Source organism: Lynx canadensis, chromosome D4 (genome assembly GCF_007474595.2).
Source record: "Lynx canadensis isolate LIC74 chromosome D4, mLynCan4.pri.v2, whole genome shotgun sequence".
Classification (NCBI taxonomy): domain Eukaryota; kingdom Metazoa; phylum Chordata; class Mammalia; order Carnivora; family Felidae; genus Lynx; species Lynx canadensis.
In genome coordinates, this window is record NC_044315.2 from 51212460 (window position 1) to 51227312 (window position 14853).

Below are 14853 nucleotides of genomic sequence, written 5' to 3' on the forward strand. Positions count from 1 at the left end.
ACATTCTCCTAAATCCAAGGGAGTACCATTCTTCAACAACCTGTTCAGTGGACTTAGAAAATAAATAGAAAAGCTGTACATTATTCAATGCATCTTGGCAACACACTAAAACCCTTAGAGCAAATGATAAATGATCCAATGTCTTCTTCAAATCTTACCTGGTTTACTCTTTTTAAAAATCCAACCCTTGCTGTCTACCATGCAAAGCTCCTGGCCACTGGCTGAAATCCAAACTGGGTAGTTGATCATGATAATTCCAACATGTCATGGGCGGCAGCATCTCTCAGAGTCCCACAAGCCAATTGCTTGAAGTGAACCTGCAACAAACAAGGTATTTCTTCATTTTAATGGAAAAATAGTGAACCATGACCTAGGTCTAGCAGGCATCACTAGTTAATCAATAATGGAATCATGAAAGAGTATGTGAAGGGCCATAAATGCCTCTCAAGATGCTGATAAACATTAAAGCCAGAAGACTGAAGTTTATGAGCTACAGAAGGTGTTTTTGCAGAGTGCATGGTCCTCTTATTGATCTATTTAAGCTGTCGGTATAAATAAACATTATTGATATTAAAACCCACATATTTTTGGTGTGTACCCCTTCTCTTTCATGTAGGTGACCACTTGGGGTAATCAGACTAATTTTCTGACTCTACCTATAGAACTCTTAGGGTAACTGAGCAAAGAGATTCAAAAAGGCCAAACTCATCACCAGCTAAAGAAAATTCCACATGTTGGTTTAGATCAAGGATAGTTTCCTTTGTGAGTTCTGACACTCTGGTCAGTGTCAACATTCACTGTAAAAAACGTGCATCACGTCTGTAGGAGAGCATGTGAGAAACACCTTTAAGGGGCATATATGAGGTACTGCATATTCCACAGCTACCTTATCCATGTTGAGACACAGACTATAAAACAGTAACCAACATGAACGTATTGTAGTCAGAATCTGTACACAAAGGAAATGCCCACAGCCCAGGGAAGTAATTACATGACTGAATTTGGGGACAGTGTACTACATACCTAATGTTGCAACTATCAATGTCCGTATGACTAAATATGGTGTTTAAACTTTTAAGCATGTTTGATTTCCATTCAAGGAGGAAAAAATAAACATGCATAATCAACAACTCTTATTATACTCGTACCTGCCACACAAATAACTCTGTTCAACAGAAATTAAGGAAACCAGTGAACAGATTAGCTTATTGGGCTTTCCAGGATAGACTTTAATAACTATTAGGTTTTTTTTTTTAGCTACAGCAACCATATTTAGTTATGCAAATACAAAACCAGAATTATTATTATTTTCTAAATAGTGCAACAGAAATGGTTGAGAGGCTATTCTAAGTCTGTAGGGGGACTCATGTGGATGATTATGTGCTGCAGATTCATGGACACAGGTGCAAAAGCTGATTTTAACAAGCCACAAAATGATATATCCTCATGCACCTGTGATTAGAGCTTCAAGTATTCCCAGAAGTCAATGGGGAGACTTCGTTAAAAGGCACAGTAGTGAGATATCCTATTGTGCCATTTCAGCAGAAATGGTAAGAAGGCAACGGGTTGAAGTCAAGTACATACTTCAGACTAAAATGCAATATTTCAAAGTAAATCCTTAAAAGCAGAAATGTATACCTGGACACTAAGCGATCATTCTGCAATTCAGAACAGGAATGCGGACACTATTACTGACACACCCAGATCCCCACCTCCACAACAAACACATCCAGACACACACATGCACACACAAGGCTAAAATGTTCTATTCTGTTGATTTAAGCCCTGATATTTGTTAAGTTAAAACCTTAGTCAACTTATAGATGCAAAATGTTTCTATGCATGCCAAAAATCATTATTACTTCTTTTCTGCATTATGTATGCTCTAAAAATTCAAATCAATTCCCTTATAAAACAAATATGTTCTCATGAGTGGTAATCCTTTTTGGTCTCTTGGAAGCCATGTAGGATACTGAAAGATGTCATATGCTGGTGGACCTAATGACAGGGAAGTGTTTATAAACATAATCTCCAAGCTCCCAAACTAACTTTAAATGAAAACATTTTGAAAGCCTCTTGCTTTAGAAGCAGCTATCTGTGCCCTGGTGTGACTTCTTACACTTCAGTTCTGCTACTTACGACAAAAAAGTAAATATAAGTAAATCAATGTAGCTACTTGCTTTCTAAAATGAGCTTTATTTCATTATTCAAAGAGGATGCTATTGATCCCTTCTTTGAAGGGACAGGTTTTGTGTATTTCCTTCAGGACTGATGGTTTTTTCACTGACTGTTGATAACCGACTTATCCATGACCCCACTTATTTATTCCACAAATTTTAATTGAGTACCTCAGTTGTTCCAGGTATGGGATTAGGTGCCTGGATACAAAATGGAAAGACACATTCTCTTCCCATAAAAAAGACTGTCATCTATCCTATTCTGATTTGTTAGCATATATTTGTAACAACGAAAGGAAGCAACATTAGACCAAATAAAACGAATTGGCTTTATTTTTTATCCTACTCATATATGACAGACCATGGGATTTTCTGAAGTTTGTCACTGAGCACACCATTATAGGTCAAAGACAAAGCTACAATATCAAATGACTGATTCACACAGTTCATTCACATAAAGTGTTTACCGGATGTGATGGTTTTGTATCACTGTTAAGTTTTTCTCCATAAGCCAATTAACTGTCAAAATGGTTCAGAAAAATCCAACCAACTTGTACATTGATGTTTCTAGCATCCAACATAGAGTCAGTGCCTCCCAGATGTGTGTGCTGGGCTTCACATACAATCAATCCTGTGCTGTCTACATCACAGTTCATGGAGATATATATATATATATATATATATATATATATATATATATATTTAACAGGTGGGGGTGTTGTACAACAAGTTGCTTCACACACTTTTTGTATTATCTATTCCATGTGTTTTCTCAAATAAGATACACAAAATTAAATGCATATATTTTTCTCAAAGAGAAGTCCATGGGTATTCGTAAGAAATACTAATTCCATGACATTGGTTTAAAACCTTATTCTAATACCAATGCTCAGAATGAAGAAAAAAAAAAGACTTAAATTTTTTACTTTTCTTTCAAATATGCTATCAAATAGGAAAACGAAAACAAAAGGTACAAATAATGCTTTAAATAATACTCTTGGAAATTAAGTGATTTTTACTAAAATCAGTATGGTTTGCAAACATTATAATTTTCTTCTATTTTCTCATCTTACATTTTTTGAGCCTCTGCTTATTAGTGAGATGACTCGTCTGAGACCAAGCCTTTTTAAAAAATAAATGTGGGACACCTGGGTGGCTCAGTTGGTTGGGCATCTGACTTCAGCTCAGGTCATGATCTCATGGCTTGTGAGTTCGAGCCCTCAGTCTGGCTCTGTGCTGACAGCTCAGAGCCTGGAGATTGCTTTGTATTCTCTTTCTCTCTCTCTCTCTCTCTCTCTCTCTTTCTCTCTGCCCCTCCCTCACTCACTCTGTCTTCTCCCTCTCTCAAAAATAAATAAAGACATTACATTTTTTTAAATAAAAAAATAAAAAATAAATGTTATCCTTATTTTTAAGAAACATATATTTTTTTTTCTTGAGAGAGAGAGAGAGAGAAAAGTAGGGGAGAAGAACAGAGGGAGAGAGAGAGAATCACAAGCAGGCTCCATGTTTAGCATGGAGCCTGACTCGAGCTCAGTCTCAGGACTCTGGGATCATGACCTGGGCAGACACCAAGAGTCGCTCAACTGACTGAGCCACCCAGGTGCCCTGAAACTTGTATTCTTTGAAACTGAATTTTGAATGAGGGCTTTTTACTGCACATAAATTATACCTCAATACTGTATTCATGAATTGTTGACAATGTTCAAAGAGGTTCTAGATAGGGGCATGGTATACAGAACCTATTGATAAAATCCTGTTGTGCGTGAATTTAAAACAAAACAAGACCAAAATAAAATTTGAAAAAAGTAGAAGAAATTCAAACACTCACAAACACTATTTTCTTGTTTCTTGGTCTGGCCTTAAGTGCTCTGAAATTGAATTTTGGTCTTCTTTTTCTTTAGGCACACTACCACTACCCTTTTAGTTTATCTTATTGCTTTGAAGAAAGCTTTCCAAAGGATCCCCTCAGCACTTAGGCACTCATTTTATAAACTATTGATTTGTACTTGTTGATATGTTGCTCTTTAAACTTTATCTCAGGGATGTGCTTCATCTTCCCCATAGAGGAATGCTGCACAGCCCTCTGGGTAGCCGGCAGAACTGGAAGAGCATTCAGCACTCTGAGCTCAGTGCATTTGTTAAATGACTGCTTGGTGCATTTTGCAAGCTGTGTATCTAGGTTACTCATTTTCCCACACAAACATCAAGAATATAGGAATAAGTAGGTTACCAACAATCAAAGTAATGAGGCTTTCTGCCTTAGAAGTTTCAAATATGTTCCTTTTATCGGTGATATTGGAAAAGAGAAGGTGCTACCATTTTTATTTACAAAATGATTGCTTCCAAATTCCTTTTCTCCTTCTTCTTCATTTAGTCAGATGTAAAAGTCACAGATTATTTCCCAGCAGGCAGGAGTCATCAAAAAAATCTATGTGCCTATTGCTGTTTCATATATGGTTTCACATTTAATTTTGTCAAAAAAAAACCATGCAAAGTAATGTAATTACGCCCACTTCAAGGTGATTGAAATAAGAATCAGAGAGTGGAAGTTATTGTCCAAAGACATAGAGGCTTTGAAAAATGGAGCTTAAATGCAGTTAATTGATAGTACTGTACTGTCAATTCCAAATTCTTATAAATTGAGTTTGAGAGATGTGCTCAATATATATATGGAAATCTGAGTCTCAGGGAAATGAAGTGACATACCAGAGGTCATTAGGATCACAGTAGGATCTGGATGAGTACATAACCCCATGATACACCTGTATTTCTAATACACCACTCTCTCACCCAGCTTACTTGGCATGGTGTCTAAACAACTTTATAGATTTTAAATAACCAAGCTCTGAGTAGGTTTTATTTTGGAAAGAAGATACCAAAAGTCAACAAACAAAATAACAGGATTTCTGAGTACTCAATTTTAAATGAGTTTAATTTTCTGAAAGCAACAGATGACATTTCTCTCTCTCTCTTTAAAGCCATGTTTTTCCAATGGAAAAAACATAGACACAAGGAGAAGACTATGATGATAGATTGTGACAAAGACGATGATTAGATTAAAATATAAATAGCACATTGGCATTTTTTTGATGCTCATTTGGTGTTTAGCTACATTGTAAGTAATTACAAACTTAAAATAATTTTCCAAGATACTCATTTAATATTTTTACTTCAGAAACCTGGCAGGAAGCCCCATGGGTGACAAAAGCAAAATTTAGGGTATTCTGTCAATATCTGAGAATACAGTGCCTGATACTAAAACACAAACAATTCTCTTCGTTTCTATCTTGGCTCAAAGATGCCTAATTCTGAATTTGACTATGTTCTATAAACTTTGAGAATTAAAGTAGTCCATATTCCTGTTGGTATTTTCCTAAAATGAGGGATCCAATTAGTCACATTTCTAAATTTTCTACAAATGACACTTGTCTCAGTACTTTTTCCTTTCTTTCCTGTTTTTTCTCCTTCTTTCCTCCTTTTCTTCTTTTCTCCATTGTCTTTTTCTTTACCTTCCTTCCTCCCATCCTTCCTTCCACTCTCCCTTCTTTTCCGCCTTTGCGTTTCAACAAACATTTAAGCATCTATTGCATTCTGTATAATGTGCTGGCTCCGATCACAAGGCAAGTCCAAAGATTCAGTTCCTGCCCATGTATTGCTCATCATCTGGCCAAGTGGACAGAGAAGTGAACTGGTGCCTCATGGAAGAGGGGCAGGGACCCAATATGCCTTCACTTCAGAATATATTATACTTGAATACAAAAGTAGTTCTTAAAAATTTGACCCTAGCTTGGCAAGCCTTGTCAAATTAGAATTTACAAACCAAATTTAATCATGTGCTGGAAGTTCCCAAATACCTCACTCTGAGTTTACGCTTTGTAGAACAATGCTTTAAATTCTCAGAGCTCATAAACAAATGTCTAAGGGTCAGTTGTATCGCTTAAATGTGAGCTACAACCAGAAGCCCATGAGCAGAAAAAAGTGAGCTGAAGAAAGCAAACTGAGCTTAAGGGCATTCCAAGCAACATTCTAAACGTGATTTTTGTCAGACAGAACACATCTGTGAACTGGTTTTGGTCCTCGGCCACCGGTTGGGATCCTGCTTTACAACCACTGAGGGGTTCTCACTCACTGCTAGTTTTGCAAAATCCCCGGTAGTTAAAATTTTCTCTTCAAAAAGTCTCTCAAAAGGGGTAGAAAAAATCCCTCTAGCCTAGCAACTAGCTCATCAAAATCACCAAGGAGTGTGTTTAATAATGTGGATCCTTGGGCTCTTTCCCAGAATTAATAATTCCCCATTTTTGGAGTGATATTGGGAATTCTGCAGATGACAGTTCCCTAGATTACACTTAGACATACTACTCTTTAAGAACTACTCTCCTAGAACAAAACATAGTTTTGACATGTCTCATTATTTCTCCACAACTTTTAATTTATTACACTTATTTCTCTTTTAATTTCAAACCAATTAGTCTATTTTGGAAGAAATATTCTTCCACGAGTTGCATAAATTGAGAGATCCCCTTCAATGATCAATATTTTTCCTTCAAATATTTAAGAACTTAATATTCAATATACACATGATCTTCATCACTTTTATCTAATACAGCTTTATTGTTTTCATTACTAAGGAGACTCCCTAAGAATAAAGAGAAACCATGATGAAAGACTATTATATAACAATCGTAAGAAAGGAGGAATCAAGATAAACATTAATAAAAGAGTTGGGGAGCACCTGGGTGGTTCAGTGGTTAAGCCTCCGACTTCGGCTCAAGTCATGATATCCCGGTTTGTGAGTTTGAGCCCTGCACCAGGCTCACTGCTGTTGGCCAGATCCCACTTTGGGTCCTCTGTCCTCCTCTCTCTCTGCCCCTCCTCCCCCCCTCAAATAAATAAACATTAAAAAAAGGAAGAATCAAGTTCTCTTTGGTATAAGGAAGCACTGTACAAGGAATGTGAAACAAGAAATGCAGGGGCTTCGTAATCTCATTACGAGTTTGATTTCAAACTTGATGTCTCTGTACATGACCACCATCAATAACAGGGCCACGCATAGCATGAGTTTCACAGCAATTACACTTCCTGATGGATGCAGTCAGTATATTTGAGATTTGTAGCCCCAGTTACAGAGGTGGTGATGGTGGAGTTTTTCAGGAGTTAGATAGTTTTCTAGAGAGAAGGATAGGAAACTAACAAGTATTTGGCAAGTAGCCACTGTAAATCAGTGTGCCATGCTGAGCGCTTTCCACATATTTTCTCATTCATCTTCATGACAAACCTGGGAGACAGACGTTTTCATTCCCACCTGGCGACTGAGAAGAACTGGAGTCAGAGGCAGTGAGTGGCTGGCAGGTGGCCCAAAAGCTAAAAGGGAGACTGACTTCTTGATTGAATAGGCTGTGTTTTTTTCTGATATAAATAAATGGTCTGTATGTTGTTTGCCTATCAATTTGCTTTTTTCCAGGTATAAGTTCATGTCAACCATTTCTCTTTTCTATTTCTAATGCTTGCTTTCCTATAACCACTACATTCCACATTATCCCAAAATCAGGAACTGAGGGATAAAATACAAGAGAGACAGGGTAATGTTTTTTTCTTTTTGGCTGTCCAAGAACCAACACACTTCTCTTCCCATGAGCTCTCTGACTTTTACTAGGAAAACAGGACGGAGCTTGAATTACTGCATTATTATTGCATGTTGTATTATTAACATAAAGATAATCTTGGAGAAAAGAAACATTTCCCCTACTACCTGGGGGAATGAGAGGGGCTTACTTATGATCTCACTCAACCAATATGACCTAAGCTTGGATGTTTAAGAGAATGACACAAAGATTTAAAAAAAAAAAAGTGTGTGTGTGTGTGTGTGTGTGTGTGTGCATTTTAAGGTCAGACTCGTGCCAGTGGTGGCTAAAACACTAGGCTTTCCTGCAGTGTAACCTTGTTTATTTACCCAGCACCTAGCCTCCTAAGCTTTCTTGTTCCTTTCCAGAAGCTATTTTTGTGAGGTTTGCATCTCCTGCTAAATTCTTTTTCTGCTTAAGACAGCCAGAGTCATTTTCCAATACTTTCAACTGAAAACTCTGATACATAGATCTGCTTTTCAGATTGATAGGAAATCTACTAGGACCCACCTGGAAGACTGACCCAAAGTAACATGGAGTATATCAAAGAGAATAGCAAAAGAGAGAGGAAAGCAGGAAAAAGAAAATTTAAATAGAAAAACGGTGTCTGAAGTTATGAGGCTTGATTTCCGCTCAGGTCAAGATCTCACGGTTTGTGTGATGGAGCCCTGCATTAGGCTCCATGCTGACAGTGCAGAACCTGCTGGAGATTCTCTCTCTCCCTCTCTCACTGCTCCTCTCCTGCACATGCTCTCTCTCTTTCTTTTTCTCTTTCAAATAAAATAAAATAAAACTATAAAAAAGAGAAATATCTGCACTCGCATGTTCATTGTAGCATTATTCACAGTAACCAAGTAGTAAAAACAACCTAAATGTCTATCAAAGGATGATTGCAAAAAGATGTTTTATAAATACACACACACACACACACACACACACACACACATTTCAGTCATGAGAAAGAAGAAGTCTTGTCATTTGCTACACCATGAATGGACCTGACCTTGTGGGCATTATGCTAAGTGAAATAAGTAAGATAGACAAAGATAAACACTGTATGACATAACTTATATTTAGACTCTAAAAAGCCAAAATCATCAAACCAGAGAATAGCATGATAGTTACCAGAGACTGGAGGTTAGGAACATAATGGGATGTTGGTTAAAAAGTATAAACTTTCAGTTAGAAGATGAATAAGCTCTGAAGATCTAATGCATAGCATTGTGATTATGATTAATAATGGTATATGTTTATAATATGGTATCATACACTTGAAAGTTGCTAAGAGAGCAGATATTTAATGTTCTTACTACAAAAACAAAATGTTAAGTATGTGATGTGATGGAAGTATTAGCTAACAGTATGGTGGTAATCATTTTGCAATATGAGCCTGCATCGGGCTCTGTGCTGATGGTGGGGAGCCTGCTTGGGATTCTGTCTCTCCCTCCCTCTCTCTGCCCTTCCTCTGCTTGTTCTCTCTCTCTCTCTCTCTCAAAATACATAAATAAACTTAATAATAAATAAATAAATAAATAAAAGTTTTGGGGGGACAGAGGCCATTCTAGGTTCTTTTCATTTCCACATGAATTTTGGAATCAGTTTGCAATTTCTGTAAAAAAAAATCCTACTGAAGTTGTGGTGGTATTAAATGTATAAACTACTTTGGAGGAAATTTATACCTTAACAATAATGAGTTTCCCAACTCACAAACACAGTATATTTCTACATTTATTTAAGTCTTCTTCAATTTCTGTCAGCAATGTTTAGTAGTATTCAGTATATAGGCCTTGCACGTATTTTGTGCAAGATTTATCTCCATGTATTCAACATAATTTTATGCTATTGTAAATGGTATTGAAGCTTTTTGTAGATTTCAAATGCCTAATGCTTTGTTGCCAAAATATGGAATTACAGTTAATGTTTGTCTGTAGTTCTTGTATTCTGCAACTATGTTAAACACAAACATCAATCAGTCCTAGTACTTTTTGTGTGGATTCCAATGGATTTTCCACATAGAAAATCATATTATCTGTACTTAAAAGCAGTTTACCTCTTCTGTTTCAATTTGGATGCCTTTCATTTCTTGCCTTATTGAGCCGGCTAGGACTTACATTACAATACTGAATAGCAATTATGGGAGCTAACATCCTCATTTTTTTCTGACCTTAGGAGGAAAGTATCTTTCACCATTAAGAATGATATTAGCTATAGCTGTTTGTAGTGTCCTGTTATCAGTTGATGAAATTACGATTTATTCATAGTTTGTTCAAGGTATTTTTTAAAATCAAGAATTGATGTTGGGGACACCTGGGTGGCTCAGTCAGTTAAGCGTCTGACTTAGCTCAGGTCATGATCTCACAGTCCAAGAGTTCCAGCCCCACATCGGGCTCTGTGCTGACAGCTCAGAGCCTGGAGCCTGCTTCAGATTCTGTGCCTCCCTCTCTCTCTCTGCCCCTCCCCTGCTCATGCTCTGTCTCTCTCTATCTCAAAAATAAATTAAAAAACATTTAAAAAATTAAAAAAAAAGAATAGATGTTGGATTTTGTCAAATGCTTATTCTGTATCTACTAAAATGATAATGATTTTTCTTTAGTTTGTTAGTATAGTTAATATGGTTGCATTGATTATTTTCTAAGCGTTAAGCCAAAATTTTCCCTCCCAGATGTTTTTAAATATAACTGACATAAGCATTGTGTAACTTTAAGGTGTACAGTGTGTTGATTTGATATGCGTATACATTGTGAAAGGATTTCCTTGGGTAACACCAACTGCCACCTCACATATTTATTTGGTGGGGGGGAGGGGTCAGTGAGAACATTTAAGTTCTACTTTCTTATCAAATTTCATTTACACAATACAGTGTTATCAGGTATAATCACCATGCTATAGATTACATCTGCAGATCTTATTCATCTTATAACTGGAAGTTTATACTCTTTTACCAATCTCTCCTATTTCCCTCACCCTCCAGCATTTAGCAACCACTGGAAAATAGTTTGAAGTTTCTCAAGAATTTTTTAACATATGTTTTCTTTTTTTTAATGTTTATTTATTTTTGAGAGATAGGGGGAGAGAGCATGAGCAGGGGAGGAGCAGAGAGAGAGGGAGACAGAAGCTCCAGAGCTGGCTCTGCACTGACAGCAGTGAGCCCAATGCAGGGCTCAAAGTCACAAACTGAATGGTGAGACCATGACCTGAGCTGAAGTTGAACACTCAACCGACAGAGCCACCCAGGTGCCCCATGAAGTTTCTTAAGAATTTTAACATATACCAATTACAAAATCTAGTCATTTGACTTCTAGGTCTTTATTCATAAGAAAGAAAACATATGTCCATACAAAGATTTATATACATCTATTCAGAGCAGCTTTTCGGTTTTAGTCAATGGTTGGAAATTACTTAGATGTCCCTCAATAAGTGAATGAATAAATAGTGTTATATCCATATAGGAGAATTCTACTCTGTATTAGAAAGGAATGAATTATTGTTTTATGTAACATAGTAATGATTCACAAAATAATTATGCTACATGAAATATGCCAGATTCTCCCACCCTAAAAAAGAGTATAAACTCTATTATTCCATTTATATAAAATTCTAGGGAAAAAATTCAAATTAATTATAGTTACAGATAGCTGTTAAGTGTTTGCCTGGTGATGGGGAGAGGGAACAGAAAGGAGAAATTAAAAGGACATGCAAGAAAGCTTTTGAGGGTGATTGATACGTTTATAACTCGACTGTGATGATCGTTTCATGAGTGTATGCATGTGTCAAAACATACAAAAAAAAGTACACTTTAAATATGTGCAGTTTTTATATTTAAATAACACTTCAATAAAACTGGTTTAATAAAACATATGAGATATAAATATAAAGTTTCATCTAATTATCTCTTTGAAAAAATCTTTTCTATCTGTAGTAGCTGACAAAGAAAAACTGTCCTAAATCTTGTTGGGAACAGAATTTCCTTGAGCAGAGAAACTCTTGCCCTTCTACTAGGAAGAAATTTACAACCCTGATAAAATGTTGCAGAAATTTCTAATGAACTTTCACAATAGTATGGCCTCTTTTAAAATTAAGAAGCCACTCAATAGCTGTTAATCAGGCATTCTAATGCTCTTTAGCTACATATTCTTTTGTCTTGCATCCAGATAGCAATGAGTACATAATCAATCTTTTTACTTTAAAAGTATCTCTACTGAGAAAGAATATTTTTTTGGTCAGCTTAGCCCTATGCTCTTGCAGACTTTTAAAGAATATTGTGACATAGGCTCTTAACAAGTTTGCTATATTTTTGATTTTTAACATGAATCATTTAAACAAAGATGAGAAGGATGGAAGGAGGTAGGGGGAGAGGGGAAGAGAGGATAGTCCAAAGGAACAGAGAAATGACTAGTGGAATATAAGTGAAATTTTGAGGAGGAAACAAAAGACTTTAACATTTTTTAAATGAAAGTGGATGACTATGAATTAGATTTTGAAATTAATGGTAAACTTGCAGAGTAGCTGAGTAAGAGGATCACAGGGGCATGCACAGTACTGTGTAGTATTGTAATGTTTTATTCTGATTAAGTGACTTTATAGTATCTACAAAATCATTAGTTTGGGTTCAAATAACTCCCTCTCCCTCTACCAAAAATATATTTCTGCCTTTACATAAGATAGAGTACAATTACTATTGGCCTGAGAAAACTTTAATAGTTTTATTAGCATGTGCTAATGTGAAATAAACTCACAAGCAGCTTATTGAGGTTGCTGTTTCCATTTGAAATAATTGCTTATATTACATTCATCCTATAGGAGATTTCACGATGGAAGAAATCACCTTGTGCCTTTACACTTAATCAGAGCTCTGCTGTGTCAGGAAAAAAAGGAAAGCCTGACCTTCTTGCTTTTAATGACCCAAAGGGAGCTATCTATTACATTAAATGCCATGACAACCCACAAAATATAAAGGATTTAAGGCAGAGACAATATATCATCCCAACTTCTCATACAAACTGATTAATAGTCCAGGTACTAAGCAAAATACCAACAGAGAATAATCCTGACACCTGTTCCAAGGACTGATGAAGAAACTATGCTGAATGAAAGTTTAATCACTGATTTCCTTTGCACATCCAGTTTCCTAACGAGACCACATAATTACAAGTGAGAAGATTCAAATCCTTGGCTAATACATAATTATATCTGGAAGCATAACTACTAAACTAGGAAATTGAATCATTTCAAGAGGATGTTTTTCACACACAAAATAGTCAGGGATATATTTAACAAGGGGGACTCTGGGTTTCTGTTTACAGATACAAAATCTTAGGTACAATTTTGGAAAGACCCAAAAAGCTCAGCAAAAGGATTCTGATACTTTGTGGAAGAAAAATTCAGTAAAAAAAAAAAAAAATAGTATATGATATTTTGTAAAGGAAGCTTTTGCTAAGCTTCAACTCTAAAGTGTTCATTACATTTTGGAAACAGTTGACAATAGACATTTTTAAGGGATGATTCAGATACCTGCAGTTTCACATGTAAAGATGAGAAGAAATTGAAATCTGTCAAACATTGTCATCATCATCTTTAAGGCAGCCCACTGTTAGATTGTTGGGCAGAGAGGCTGCAAACTCTTAGAAACACCTTGCATTTTTTGTCTTAAATTCTCTTTTGAAGAAAGTTGCTTCTCAAGTTCAAGTTTTTTTTTTTTTTTTCAACGTTTATTTATTTTGGGGACAGAGAGAGACAGAGCATGAACGGGGGAGGGGCAGAGAGAGAGGGAGACACAGAATCGGAAACAGGCTCCAGGCTCCGAGCCATCAGCCCAGAGCCTGACGCGGGGCTCGAACTCACGGACCGCGAGATCGTGACCTGGCTGAAGTCGGACGCTTAACCGACTGCGCCACCCAGGCGCCCCTCAAGTTCAAGTTTTAAATGAAATCAGTGTCAAGTAATAAATGCTTTCCCTAATGTAAACTGAGAACTAGGAGAAATGTAAGGAGAACCAATGAATATTAACTAGAAGTCCTATGCATATTATCACTCAGCTTGATGGTACTTTGTGTGTGTATGTTAACGGTTCTTATTTGAAGAAGACCTCAAAATGTGGATAGACAGACTCAGGTGCTGGACACCATGAGGACTTCAAACATTGTGACCAATGAGAACTGACTTAATCTTGTTAAGTCCTGTAATAAGATTGTAGCATGGAATCCTACACTTGAATGCAGCTGGATCCATGGTTATGGTGATCAAAGAGTTGATCACTAAAACCCCAAATCTTCCAATTTTAAGCTCAAATCAAAATTTAGAAATGAGAGAGTCATTGAATTTTAAGGTACTTGAGAAACCTAACCCTGTCCTCTAACTCCTCCCCTTCTAACTCTCTCCTGTTCCATTTTCAAGAAATAACTGAGCACCTTCTATATTCAAGGCAATGAGTTTATTTTACAGTTAAAGAAGTTGGCATACAAAAAGATTAGATGGTTTCTCCAAAGCAATTTGTGTGATTTGGCCTGTTTTGTAATTACCATCACAAAATCAAATTCTCTAGTCCATTGCTCTTTGGCTATGTCATGTTATATCACATTAAAAATCTGAATTTATGAACTTCAGTACAAAACAGTGGCAAATAATAAATATGGAAAAATTATAGGGGTAGAGAAATCTTTATGATATTGTAATAATACCCAAACAACCATTGTCAGTCATAGATCAATAGAGACATACCGTTGGCATATCTGATGTAATTTGATTTTTAATAAGGAAAACATTTACAACTTAAACTTGTTCCCTGAATGTTCTTTATTTCTGGAACCTTTCTAGGTGACCAGCAGTTCTTTTTTTTTTTTGAATATAAACTATTTTTATCACTTAAAAACACCATATTCATATTGCTAGATTTAATAAAAAGAAGATGAGATGGTCAATTAACTGAGAGAGACTCAGTAAGTATTGGTTGGATTATTTAGTGGTTTAGATCATCTCACCAATATTATCCAAGAGGAGTGTGTCACTCCCCAGAATGCACAAGAATGCCTAATGGAGACCAGCAAGAAAACTCC